A 14,204-nucleotide genomic window follows, 5' to 3' on the forward strand; every position below is an offset into this window, starting at 1 on the left:
CAAAAACTGCCAGTAGGTGGCCGTTAATGTCATTTATTCATTGAAATCACTGAATTAGTTCAGGAATGCAGCAAATTACACTTTTTGATGAGCCACTGATTAATTGGTTTACCCAATTGATTTACTCAAGAAACTTATTCATTTACAAATGAAACCACGCTTTGTGTTCCTGAGAGATGCGCAACACCTCTCCTGAGGCTTTCTAGGTAATATATTAAGAAAATCAAACTGGTAAATATTGCAACTGTTTTGAGACACAAAAGTCAACTGGGGGAACTAATGGTCCGCTAGAGAAGAGGATGTAGCTTCCGAGCTGAAGCACACGTTATTCTGGCACATGGGAAAAAGGAAAGGAATTTTACTCTTAAAGGGACCACACATTACACAACTCATTAGAACTTGTGATCCGATCGACCAAAACGCATCTTAATACCAGGTATGAACAGGGCCTTACACACGGCTCAGCTTTCCTTTATTACATTAGCATCTGTTGCTTGATCATCAGATGAGGGAGTGAGATTTACACACCTCAAAGCTTTTCCCTGTTACATTAATATCTGTTGCTTGAGTGGGTCCAGAGACCAGAAAGTGAGACTTACACACTACAAAGTATTCCTCTGTTACAATAGTATTTGCCGCTCCTTTTGTAATCTGGGAGTGAGACATAGAGGCCATTTACACGAGACTGTTTTCAACTAAAAACTGAAAACTTTGTATGTGTTTAGGCTGTACATTTACACGAAAACGTTTGGAGGACTGAATACGCAAACTTTTGAAAACAGGACTGATTGTGCAAGTTTTTGAAAACGTTTTCCAAAAACAATGACATCATACGCATGCGTATTACGCAATCACTCTGTAGGCATGCAGAGTATTCCTAAAATAATAATGGCAGCCTCCATGTTGTATGTTTGTACTGGGTGACATACTTATTATCATTTCTCCAGTAAAAAGTAGATTTACTGCACCACTTCGACCATCGGAGACATAGTATTTACTTACACAAACGTCTTGGTTACGTATGTAACCTCTGTTCCCTTATGGAGGGAACGAGACGTTGTGTCGAACCGACAGATGGGGTTTGACTTTAGAACCTATCATCTTCTGACTAATTTTGAAAAGGCCAATGAAATTGGCGAATGAAATTTGCATGCCGGACTCCGCCCCGGATATCCGGGTATAAAGGGGAGACGGCGTGCTGCATTCATTCACCTTTTGTGCTGAGGAGCCCGAGAGCATCTCTCGACTGCTGCAGCAGCATTGTGGCATGAAGGACACAACGTCTTGTTCCCTCCATCAGGTAACAGAGGTTACATAGGTAACCAAGACGTTCCCTTTCTGTCGGTCTCTCGACGTTGTGTCGAACCGACAGATGGGGTTCCTATCGAAAACGCCATGGTGCTGTGCCTTGTAACCATCTCTAGTGAAGCGACGCTGACTGGCCTAGGCGTGTCAGACGTGAGCGCCAGCGCGAAATTGTAACCATCCTGTGCAGAGGTAGGGGGTCCCAGAGTGGGCGGAGGCCTTGTTTTTCTAACAGCGAGAAGCCGCCCGGCACCGCAAGGGCCACTGGGGAATCGCTATTTCCTCACTGAGGAAACGCGCTATGGAGGCCACTTCCTACCGTAGGGAGGAGTTTAATGGAGACACCAACATGGTCTCGCCGACAGGGGAGAACTCATGGGAGGAATGTACGGACTCAAGGGAGTACCGCAAGGTGGAGGTCCACCTACGGGAGGTCATGGGTTGCCAAGATGGGAACCAGATCATGAGGATACATCAGACGGAACCACCCTGCTGGGGGGTTACTTCCTGTGGGGCACTAGGTCCGGTTAGAGCTATACGCCAGATAACTCAGCTGATACCCGCCCTACGGAGGCAGGCTGCTCCACCCAGCCTGCCACCAGGAAGTGCTTAGTGATGGATGAAATGCCTATTCTTCACCCGGTGGGGGAAGAAGGGAGGCGGAAATAGCACACTGACACAGTGGAGTGTGCCCTCACTGCCAGCGGGCACGGGCGGCCTGGGATCGGTACGCCGTAGCAACGGCATCCGCAATCCAGTGCGCCAATCTATGTTTGGAGACAGCTCTCCCCTGTTGCTGACCTCCAAAACAGACAAAGGGCTGCTCAGAGCTCTTCAAGCTCCGTGTGCAGTCCAAGTAAGAGGCGCAGCGCGTGTACTGGACACAACACGGATGGGGTTGAGTCTTCCTCCCCAGTGGGGAGAGCCTGCAAGTTCACCACCTGGTCCCGAAAGGGAGTGGTGGGAACTTTGGGCACGTAGCCGGGCTGGGATCTCAGGATAACATGAGAGTCTCCAGGCCCGAACTCTAGTCAATCAGTGGACATGTAGAATGCTTGTAGATCTCCTATGGAGCCGTCTTCATCGTAAGAGAAAGAGCGGAATCTCCTAGGGGCTCGAAGGGGGGCCTCTGGAGGCCTGCCAGGACCGTTCTAGATCCCAAGAGGGTACGGAGCGCGGACGAGACGGATTCAGTGCCCCTTAGGAAGCTAATGATCAGGTCGTGCTGTCCCAGAGACTTTACAGTGACTGGTTCGTGATGAGCGGCAATGGTGGCTGCATACACTTCAGTGTGGAAGAGGAGAGATTACTCTTGAGTCTCTCTTGTAGGAAGGACAAACCATTCACGATCGAGCAACTCCATGGGTCTTCTCCTCAAGAAGAGCACCAGGACGAGAAGAGGCGCCACTTAAGGTGTACAGCCACCTAGTGGCAGGGGCACCAGCCTGAGTGATGATCTCAACCACCACCGGGGGTGGTGCGGTTGGGCCAGTACAGCTCAACTTGTAGCGCTTGATGCTCCTCTTCCCTGACCTTGCACAGGAGCTGTGCAATGAGGCTCACTGGGGGGAAGGCGTACTTCCGCTTGCCCCGCGGCCAGCTATGCGCTAGGGCATCCGTGCCGAGGGGGGCCTCGGGCAGGGAGTACCATAGCGGGCAATGGGTGGTGTCCAGGGAGGCGAACAGGTCTACCTGTGCCCGCCCGAACTGCATCCAGTGAGCTGGACTGCGCGGGGGGTGGAGTCGCCACTCTCCGCGAGGTGTCATCTGACGAGAGAGCGCGTTGGCTGTCTGGTTCAGGTTGTCCGGGATGTGTGTGGCTCGCAGGGACTTCGTCCCCTGTTGACTCCACCGGAGGAGGCGTCAGGCGAATTGTGGTAACTGTCGTGAGCGAATGCCACGCTGATGGTAATATACGCCACGGTAGTTGTGCTGTCCGACCGGACCAGCGCATGCTTGTCCTGCACAAGAGGTTGCGTCCTCTTCAGTGCAAGCAGCAGCCAACAACTCCAGGCAGTTTATATGCCAAGGCAGGCGGGGGCCCGTCCATCGACCCGACACTGCGTGCTCGTTGCACACGGCACCCCACCCCTGCATGGAGGCATCCGTCGTCACCACGACGTGCCTCGAAACCTGCAGAAAGGTCATTAAAGACCAGGGGGTTAGGGTGCATCGGCAGAGAGGCGTGATGACCCTACGCCTACTGCCGGTGTGCCACACTCTCCAGGGAACCTGACTCTGTAGCCAGTGCAGGAGCGTTCTCATGTGCATCAACCCGAGGGGTATCACCCCCACCGAGGATGCCATGCCCACCAGGTGGGTGTCTGGCTAATTGGATCGCGTAGCCGAGAAGGATCGTATTCCCTAGCCACCGTGACGGATTGGGAAGCTTTAGTCTGGCTCCCAGGGACCGAGACAGGGGAACTAGGGGTTCGATCTGCTTCATCCACCCCCCGTGGTATGGTTCAATGGCTGGCAGTGCAGATCCCTTGCCGTGGGGCCCCCGGGGAGGAGATCGGCTCTGCTGACTTACCTGCCAGGCAATAATGCAGCTCAGTGCACCATCGAGTGCGGAGGGCTGCTGGAGTGTATGCCCGATGTTGTGTCTTGCATCTCGTCCTCTGGAGGGTGAGAGCGGCTGATGAAAAACCCTGGGGGAGAGAGCGGAAACTCAGAATATGGGCGCAAGTCCCCCGAAGGAGCCCAGCAGGTGCTGGGACGGGGCAGGAACCATCCCAGACCGACCGACTAGTAATGGAATGGCTGGGGTGAGGCCCGATGTGGTCTCGATCTCGCTAGGTTTGTCCCGTCAGGGCCGCTCTGTGGAGCCGGGTTCGGCGTCGAAGAGGGCCGGGGCTGCTGGGGAGCAGATGCCGCACGGGACCTCGACGGCAGAAGGGCGGCCGGGTCGCGGCGGGCAATCCCCCGGGGGGTTAGGTCTGCTTCTTTACTGCCGAGAACTCTCGACAGTATCACCAACCAGCCCCCCTTGCGAGTTGGCGCGTCGAGAAAGCGACCTTCCTCAGCTTCACACATCTGCACAAGGTTGAGCCACAGGTGTCTCTCCTGGGCCACTAGTGTGTACATCGTCCAACCCAGAACCGGTCTTACCCTCGAGGAGCTCTTTAACGCCTCGGCCTGCAGGATGGCCATGGCGTACAGAGCGGAAGCAGCTTGGCCCGTGGCAGTGTAAGCCCTCGACACCAGAGATGCCGAAAGCTTACCTGCCTCGGGTGGGAGGCAGAGTCGACGCTCCACCTGGGGCACGTCGACGTAGCCCTTAGCTGCCCCCCCCTCAAGGGAAGTAAGGACGACGAAGTTAGTTTGACGGGAACGCCCCGAGAGGGGGGCATTCCAGGTCTTACTAAGCTTCCTCATGCACTTACGGAAAAAATGGTACTGGGGCCGAGCACGGCTTGGAGTTGCGCTCAGACCCGAGGCACCAAATTTTCACCCGCGAGCGCTGGGGAAGGCGGTACAGTGCACTGCCGCCCAATGCCCGCGGTGGCCCGGGAAAGCATGGCTGAGATCTCGACGGCCGCCACTTCCTGGGCTCAACCTCCCGAGGGAGGGAGCTCCAGGAATCAGTGGGGTCGGAAGTCAGTGGGTCACCCTCCGGTGCTGCTTTCGACATCTCATATTCATCATGCACCGTTTCCGAATACGTGGCTGACGAACAAGACTGAACCGGCTCTTGGGAAATGGTCAGACGAGCGAGACGGGGTGCGAACGGTCCGCGAGCCTGTGGTTGACGGATTAGCACTCACGATAATCCCCATATCACCCTCGCTGCTCACCGTGGCGGACGGCAGGGCTGAAGCCACTGCTATCACGGGACGGGAAGCAGACGAGGTGGTGGCTGGGTCCATAAGAAAACAGCCACCCATGACTTCAACGTCTGGATCATCATCCACCCGCAGTGCGGGCAGGACGTATCCACAAACGTTGCCTCAGCGTGCCGAAGCACTTGAGGCAGACATCGTGTCCATCCCCCTCCTCTATGAGAGTGTGGCACCCATGAGAACAGCGGGACATGCCACGCTGGAGAAATTTGCTCTTTTAGAAATAAACACCTCTGGAACTGCCGAGATGCCCAGGGGAAGTCACTGCCAAGGGACAATCTGCTGCACCATGTCGTAAGGATCCAGCAGTTTGAGTGAGTCTTTTCATCAAATGCGAATGCTCCCCTTTATACCCAGATATCCGGGGTGGAGTCCGGCATGCAAATTTAATTTGCCAATTTCATTGGCCTTTTCAAAATTAGTCAGAAGATGATAGGTTCTCAAGTCAAACCCCATCTGTCGGTTCGACTTAACGTCGAGAGACCGACAGAAAGGGAACTATAAACACACAAACATGCTGACAAAGTGCATTAAAATCACTTTTGGCTTTAAATAGGGTATGCGTATGTGCGCAGGCACATGGTGTTTCTTTACAGTGCAACATTACGATCCACTGGCCTAGCATGCATAATACAATTAAAAAATGCAAAGGATAAACTTATTCATTGTGTAAACGTATTCTTATACACTGCACAGCCTTTCTCCGTTCAAACAAGTCTGCATACAGGTTGTAGAAGCTTACAACATGGTGCAGACTTCACAACCTCACCCTCAACTTGGACAAAACAAACATATTGGGATTTTATTTTGTTGGGTTGGCAATGACCATCACTTACCTCTTACGATTGACAGTGCTACCATTGAGAGGATCAATAGCATCCAGTTTCTTGATGTTCATTTGCCTGATGACTTGACCACTACCATTAACACCACAGCAGTCATCATAGAAACACAGCAGCAGTTACACCCCTTTAGGAGACTTTGAAAAGCATGTATCCCCATTCATTTCCTCAACACCTTTCATAGGGGAACCCCTGAAAGCATTCAGACTTACAGCATAATTTCCTGGTTTGGAAGCTGCAAGGCTCATGAACAACAGCAGCTTTACAGGAAAATAAAGACAGGCAGGAAAATCAATGGTGCCCCTCCCCCTGTAACAAAATTGCGTGATATGCAGACCCTCCTAACAGAGGAGGGAGGGTGGGGGCTAAGGAGGTGGACGAGGGGCAGGCAAGGGGTAGGTAGCAGCAAATAGTCCATAGAGCCAGGGTGGTGTGGATGGTGGGAGGAGCCAGGGAGCCCAGAGCGGGAGGAGCCAGGTGGTGCCAGGTGGTGGTCCAGTGGCCTGCCAAGACGATTGTCCACGGTGGAGACGACGGAGGAAGGAGCCATGGTGGATGAAGGGCTGACGACACCAGGGGGCCGACTGACATGGACGGAGGATCCGGAGGGCCAAGGCGCAGCAGACGGCTCAGGAAACCGAGACAGAGGCGGGAATCGGGAAGACCACGGTGGAGACGGAGGGAAGGATGAGCCTGACATAGCCATAGAGGCGGAGTGATGAGGTGTAGCCAGAGGATTGGAGTCCCAAGGCTGCGGATGGTCAACAACTGACCAAGGCAGAGCCGGAGGGACAAGGGAGCTTGGTGGAGCTGGCGGGATGACAGGCCACGGTGGAGATGAGGAAGGCAGGAGCTAAGGTGTAGCCGCTGGGTCGGAGGGCCGAGGTGGAGTCCGGGTCTTGGAGGCGGAGACATGGGATACTCCATCCTTGAGGTAGTTGGTGGCTGGAGATGAAGCACATCCGACCCAAAGGCGCTCACATGCAGAGGGTGAGCAGAGGTGTTTCCAGATGCCAGCAGACCCAGGGCTGATGAACAGGATGGAAGAGAGAGAGGAGGAGAGTGTGGGAGGCTGGGTGGCACCTTCTTAAAGACTGGCGATGAGATGCTGGTTGCTGAAGGAGAGCTGGACGAGACCAGCAGAGATGAGTAGGAGCTGGGCGGGACCAGCAGAGATGAGAAGGAGCTGGGCGGGACCAGTGGAGACGAGGAAGAGTTGGGCGGGACCTGCGGGGGAGGAGTCCAGTAGGAGTCCCATCAGAGTCCAGTATTAGCTCACCCTCTGCTGTGGGAGCGTGCGCGGGGCTTACCTCTATGCCCTCGAATTCCAAGACTCCTACTGTGCATTGCCGGCTCACTCACCTGGTCAGACGTGTCATGAGCCTCAGGCTCTGGGGCGATGATGGGCACAGTCGTGGGCTCACGTGCTGGCACTTGTGTCATGGCGGGCTCAGGTCTCCGTCTGCAGTGGGCTGTATCTAATGCTCCGTGCAGCAGGGTGATGGTAGGCTGGACTCTGGATCGGGAGTGTGGCTGGAGATGTCCTCAGCCGGGCAGACGGAGAGAAAGTCTCTCCAGCACCCACTCCACGGAAGCGGTGATGACCAACTGGATGGCTGAGGAAGCCATCCGGGGAGGACAAAAAACTAAAATAACCGAAAAGGAACAAATGCTGCTATATCAGCTCACTGTTTCAGTCCGGTTTTCTGTCACGGAATTTCTTGTATAACACAATTGCACGTCGAAGCAGGTATAATCCAAATAGAGTTCTTTAATAAATCCACATAAGAGGCAGATGCAAACCCACAACTTAACCAAAGCAAAAAAGGACAATGAACAAAAGCAAACACAGGGCTTAAATACAATAGGAAACATAATTAGGTAGAACAGAAACGGGTGCGGGACTAATTAACTAATGAACTCTTAGAGCCACTTCCATCCTAAAGAACCCTTCTCATCCTTCTCATAGAATATTTGGGCATCCAAGAAAAGGTACAGGATAATGTGCTGCAGCTCTAGTAAGCTGAAACAGCTTCTTCCCATAAGCATTGTACTTTAAAGGCTTGAATTTAAATATATATACAGTACACATATACATGTATGCATACATACTTTTCCGAACCTCTCCTAAGCTATTTGGTTCACTTGAAACTAGACAAGTATCAGGAACCGGATGTTTCGGACAGTTCGTTTCAATGAACCGGTTCAAAAGACCGGTTCACCGATTCTTTTATGCCCTGACATGCCGACGTCACTCGCCAACAACTCTCGGTTCAGTGTGTACTGGTAATCTGAAACTGCTCAGTATCAGCTGCTCATGCTCATTGGTTCTCTCTTCACCCCACTTCACTTAGTAGTACAGTACTGTTGGAGTAACAGAATAATAAAATGGTTTATTTCAATTCAGAGGCACTGTCAGACACGCCAGAAAGTAATTCAAGCAATTTGCGATTAAGTGCTTAGTGGAGACGTTACCTGTTTAGAATGATTCAGTCCAGTTTGGTGATCCGGATCGACCGGTTCACTTAAAAGAACCGGTTCAGAATAACGATTTGTTCGCGAACTGGCCAATACTAGTTATTAGTGCTGAGTTTTCACCTGCCTGCATCAGCACCCTGTTTCTGCTTCTTTGACTTGACATGGATGAATAGCTTACCACAAAACTATTAATATGTGCTAACAAAGTAAATAGGGTCAAAAAAGGAAAATAGGATCAGCCAGAAAGAAAGTAAAAAGAAGGGACATGTGAGGAGACAAGATAAGAAGTCATCTGTCCACTGTGAAGAACAAAATCATTAAACAAGAAACTCACAACAATAAAAATAGAAAAGTGTATTATATTTTGGCAACTAAACTATAAAATGTTCCTGTTTGTCATTTCAGAAATCTGGATGCCACAATTATGTTTTTAACCTGTCTGGTGGTCATGGCGGACTTTTCTTTGTCATAACAAATTCATAAACATTGAAGAAATCATTGATAAACTGTATTTGCTTTTCAAATATTCCCGTAAATCTAAACTGGAGAAAATAGATATGGTGATGCTTCACCTTTTCTGTCATCCATACATGACATGAACGTGACATAAAATGTTACTGTCTAAGAAGGGGAAAGGAAAGAGCACACCTGAAAGTGTTTCCTCTTTAGAGAGATACAATTTTGCTGATTCCTCATTCTCATATTCAACTGCCTCAACTTCATATTTGTCTTTGCTGCGCATAAAGGGCCAACCATGTTTAAGATGGATGTCAAAATAATTAACTAGTCTGGTTGTTAATACATGTACCCGTATTATCTTAATCAAAACCATGAAAAAAACAGCATATGAACAAGAATCTTCACCAATACACTGCAAAATGGAAAGGTCAACCATGTATTCTGACAAAGACTTAAATCTGTCCCTTTTTCCCAAGCTTTGTGTTTTTTCCCGATATGTCACATGCAGCCCAGCCTTCTTCTCCTTTTTTGTCCTCCTGTGCACCTCCACTTTAACCTTTGGCCTCATAGAGACATCATGTTGACCTCTGGCCCTCATTTTTCTCTCTGTCCTCAATTTTTTTTCCCTTTCCCCCAAGTCACTCCCTTTTCCAAAAGGAAAGTTATTGCTCTTTTCTGTGATCAGCCCCCTCCATTACCAGCTGTATGCATAGTTTCCCCACAGAAAGGGGGTGTTTTTACCCACTTGTGTCTTGTTCTTGCTCTGTCTCCTACCCTAAAAAAGTTCTCACCCTTTTTCTTTTTGAGTTCTGTTTACATGCTCTAGTACAGTAGTTGTTTCTTATACATACCTCATTCCAAAGTCTCCGCATGCAGGGTCCAAAAGTTATTTTTAGCCACACCTGCCAATTTTAGGTGAATTGACCATACCAGTGATAAGTATTTCTAACCATGAAACAATTAAAATAATTTTTTAATGAATAACATTGATCAATAACAGAATTATCTATTTATCCTTTGCCCGACAGACAATTGGGGACATACAACACCAATGTTTTATTTTACTCCCTACACTTTTGGTGGCTTAGTGCTAGCAAAATTCTACATGTATTTCCCTATGCATTCCTGTAAAAGTTATGGAAATTAATTGATTTTTATCTAAAAGCTGTCAGAGAATGTGCAAATCACAGCCAGTCTGTCTTTTCCATGTCACTTAAGATTATAGTTCTTAAAATGTAAACCATTTAAACTATCGCAGTTTCAGACATTTTTATTTCCATTTGGTGCTTGACAAGTATACACTTTGGATCCTGTCTGCATGTATTAGGAGGGCATAAGACATGAATGCTATAACCATGGAGTTTTTTACATAAATGTAATTTGATGGGCTCTGGAATAACATATATTTACATGGCTTATTAAAAAATCTAACTGTGCCGATTGATTACACTATTCTTTTTCATATTCATAATATATTAGGTGAAAATTAAGATGGTATCTGTGTAAAGGGAATTTTATATTATACATTTACCTTATACCTGTGTAGAAGTGCAAGTATCAAATTGTTATTTTGTCTTTATGCTATGTTATTATCTTCCTTGTGTTATGCCCTTTATAATACACACACACACACACACACACACACACACACACACACACACCTATATATATATATATATATATATATATATATTAGCATGATTTGTCAGTGGAAACTGCATGGCATGTGACAGGAAAACCGCATGAAGCACAGAAGTCGTTTTTTGACTGACGAGCACAGAAAAACCATTGTTATGTTTTTCCTTTCTTTAAATGAATTATTTGGTCAAGGAAAAATATATTAAAACTAATAATAATACTATTATTACTGATATTTTTTTCTCATGTTTGTATATTACATATGAATTCAACAATTATGTTTGTTTAAATATTTCAAATAGATTAGCTCAAAGTAGGCATTTTCTTTGTTAGTGAATGTATTCTGGCATATTTTGGTGTGTCTATGTCTGTGTCTCACTCTTCCTCAGTTTCATTAAAAGCCCTTAAACAAACAAAAAATACACAATATCTTTTCAGTACTACTTAAAGACTATATAATCTTATTTTCCATTTATATATACATTGATTTATTTAGCACACAGTTTTATCCATAGCATTTAGCATCTTTTTTAAAGAGCCAATAATAAGACATGTTAAGGTTTATTATAACAAAGAAATCACAGTGTAGAGCAAACATAAGAAAAATCAAAACAGAAGTAATTTTTAGGATGTTAATCAGGCCATTAGATTAAAAGCTATTTATACATGTAGTGCACAGAGTGTAGGTAAATGGTCAAAGGAAATGCATACCTGTAGGTGTGTTGAGGTAAAGAGTGTGAAGTTTCAGTTCCTGTCCTAAAGGCCGTGTCAGCGACCTATGGAGTGAGAGCAGGAGGGGTGTGACATAGATTCTTTGGCATATATTTTATTAATCCATGCATATGCATGCATATTTTCAGCCTGTTCATTGTCAGGTAGGTCTACAGTATCTGAGAGAGAGAAGCAAAAAGTTGGTTAAATACCCTTTCTAGAGCCCTTGGAAATAATTGTAATAGTTAGACTGTTCTTTACTTGTTGACCGTTGAGGGATTGGGTGTTGGTTTGCAGGTGCAGAGAGAGCTTGCAGATGCTGAAAGGGGATAGGGCTGAGGGCACAGGTGGTAGGATGACTGGAAAGCAGAATTTTGGAGAATTGTGTTTAGGGAATATCTAACCAGAAGTAGTGATGCATCGTCCAGTAGCTAAATACTGTTTTCCAGCTAAAGTTGTGGTGTAGTGCAAACAAAATCTAGATTCCGCTTTGAAGAACATGCAATGCATTAAAGCAGCAGTGTCTTCTAATAGATCACAAACTGAAATTGTGCATCTGTTGTCACACGTCTTGCAGCTTTATGGTTCACTGAGAATAGATTACCTGGGGATTTCATATAGGACATATAGGAGTGGTTCCCCTTCAGTCGGTCTCTCTGCGTTGTGTTGAGAGACATACTGGGGTTTGATCTTGAGAACCTATAATCTCCGAGAGGAATTTAAAAGGCCAATGGGCTTTGGCGAATGGCACATGCACATCAGTTCCCACCCCGTGCATACGGGTATAAAAGGGAGGTGGCGTCGGCCATTCACTCATCCTTTGTTCTTCGGAACCTGCATGACGGTACATGTCAAGCGATTCTTCTCTCCAACAATTCTCCTTCCAGACTGCTGCATTTATGATATGAAGCAGCGGATTTCTCCCTCTCGGTAGCGGGCTTCCCCTGGGCATCTCGGCAGCAAGCCGCAGATATTTCTAAAAGAGCAAATTTCCTCTCACAGTCTGCACTGTCTTCGGGCATGTCTCGCAGCTGTGTTCTTGGATATGACAGACTCATTCCCGAGTCCGACGGGCACGACACCTGTATTGCATGTTGGGGTTCCAGCATGCAGATGCAGGGCTCGTTGATTCATGTTTTGCTGTCACGGTCGGCTATGTTCTCCGGAATGTAGCCGAAACCCCGTCTGCTTTCCAGGTGAGTTCGACTGCCGCTTTGGCAAGGTCGACCGCTTCGGCGAGCAGCGGGGGTGATTCCCATGGATGTCACTCCGCCAGTTTCGGCTCGCGGACCATCTGTGCCCCGGCATACTCACCTGGCTCATCCCCAAATGGGCGGTGGTGTATCGTCCCATAGCGAATAGATTCGACAACGGGATGAGGACGAACTTTCTGTCATAGCATCGGACAGATACCTCCTGGCATCGGATGCGGAGACCCCTTGGAGTTCCCTCCGAGGCGACGCAGAGATGACAGCCGTGCTTGCCCTCGCGGCTGACCTGGATGTGCATGAGGAGTTCACAAAGATGGATCATGCCATTCTCAGCGCGCTCCCATCTGATGGGCTCAGGAGCTGTTACTTCCCTGGACGGTGGGGCAGCTAAGGGATATGTTGACGTCCCCCAGGTGGAATGTGCAGTCGCGTTGCACCGCAGACTCTGCCACTTGGAGGGCTCGACCAAGGCTCCCTTCCAGGGCATGTAAGTCTTTGACACTCGTGTTGCTGTGGGTTAAACTGCCTCTGCCCTCCATGCTATGGCGGTCCATCAGGTTCATAATGCTATGGCAACCCATCGGGTCATAAGTCAAAGCTTTAAGATCTGGTTGATGGGAAGACCGACCCGGCTGCGCACCGACCCGGCTGAGATTCTCCATGGTGAAGAAGCAGACTGCTCCGCCGTGACCTGGCCACCTATCGGTCATCGAGGTCCTGAGTGCAGCCTGCCCCCCAGCAGCCCCGCCCCCCTGTGGTGGCCCCTCTGGTACTGGGGCCCTCCAAGCGACGGCCCGCCAGAGATGCAGAGCCCCGCGGGAGAGAGCTTCTACCCCATTGGGAACCCGCCTAGGAGACAGAGCGGCCCTGACGGGATGAGCCAAGGGGATTGAGAGTAACAACGGGCCCGACCCCCCCCCGGCCAGGTCATCACCGGCGGGTCAAAGCGGGATGCCGCCGGCAACGTCCCCCACCCAAGCCGGGCCCTTTTTAGGGCCGGGCGCCCACTCTCTCTCAAAAGAGCTTCTCTCTCTCCGGGCTTCCCCGCAGCACTCTCGATATGACGGTGCGCTGGGTGACACAACTTCTCGCTGCCTTCCGCAATCTCCACTTGACGTTGCATTGGCCGGCATTAACACCATGCAGGTAAGTCAGCAGAGCCGTCAACCTCCCTGGAATTCCACCCTGTATGAGATGACCACTCTGTCAGCCACCGAACCAGCCTTCCAAGGCACGGTGAAGGAGATCGTCCCTCTGGTTCCGCTGTCACGGTTCTTGGGCACTTGGCACAAGTGCACCAGCCCGTCACGTTGGCTAGAGAGGATGATCCATCTCGGTTATGCGATCCAGTCTGCCAGGCGCCCACCCAGGTTTCGGAGTGTTCTCCACACCTCGGTTTGAGGAGAGAATGCTCCCGTGCTTCAAGCCTAGGTTTCCGCCCTTCTGGCAAAAGGTGCGATTGAACTTGTCCCTCTAACCGAGATGTCTTCTGGGTCTTACAGCCCGTACTTCATAGTGCCCAAAAAAGGTGGGGGGCTGCGCCCCCATTCGGGATCTGCGCTTCCTGAACAAGCACCTACACAAGCTGCCGTTCAGGATGCTGACGCAGAAGCGTATCTTGGGCTCAGTTCGTCAACAACATTGGTTCGTGGCAATCGACCTGAGGGACGGATAATTTCATGTCTCCATTTTCCCTCGACACCACCCGTTCCTGCGGT

General features: G+C 49.4%; 1 protein-coding gene across 1 annotated transcript in view; it reads left to right on the plus strand.

Annotated features, from left to right (window-relative positions):
• ank1a (ankyrin 1, erythrocytic a) overlaps positions 1–14,204 on the plus strand; it is a 371,228-nt gene that overhangs the window by 277,702 nt on the left and 79,322 nt on the right. The gene's annotated exons all lie outside the window — the stretch shown is intronic.

Source organism: Triplophysa rosa, linkage group LG2, assembly GCF_024868665.1.
Source record: "Triplophysa rosa linkage group LG2, Trosa_1v2, whole genome shotgun sequence".
Taxonomy (NCBI): domain Eukaryota; kingdom Metazoa; phylum Chordata; class Actinopteri; order Cypriniformes; family Nemacheilidae; genus Triplophysa; species Triplophysa rosa.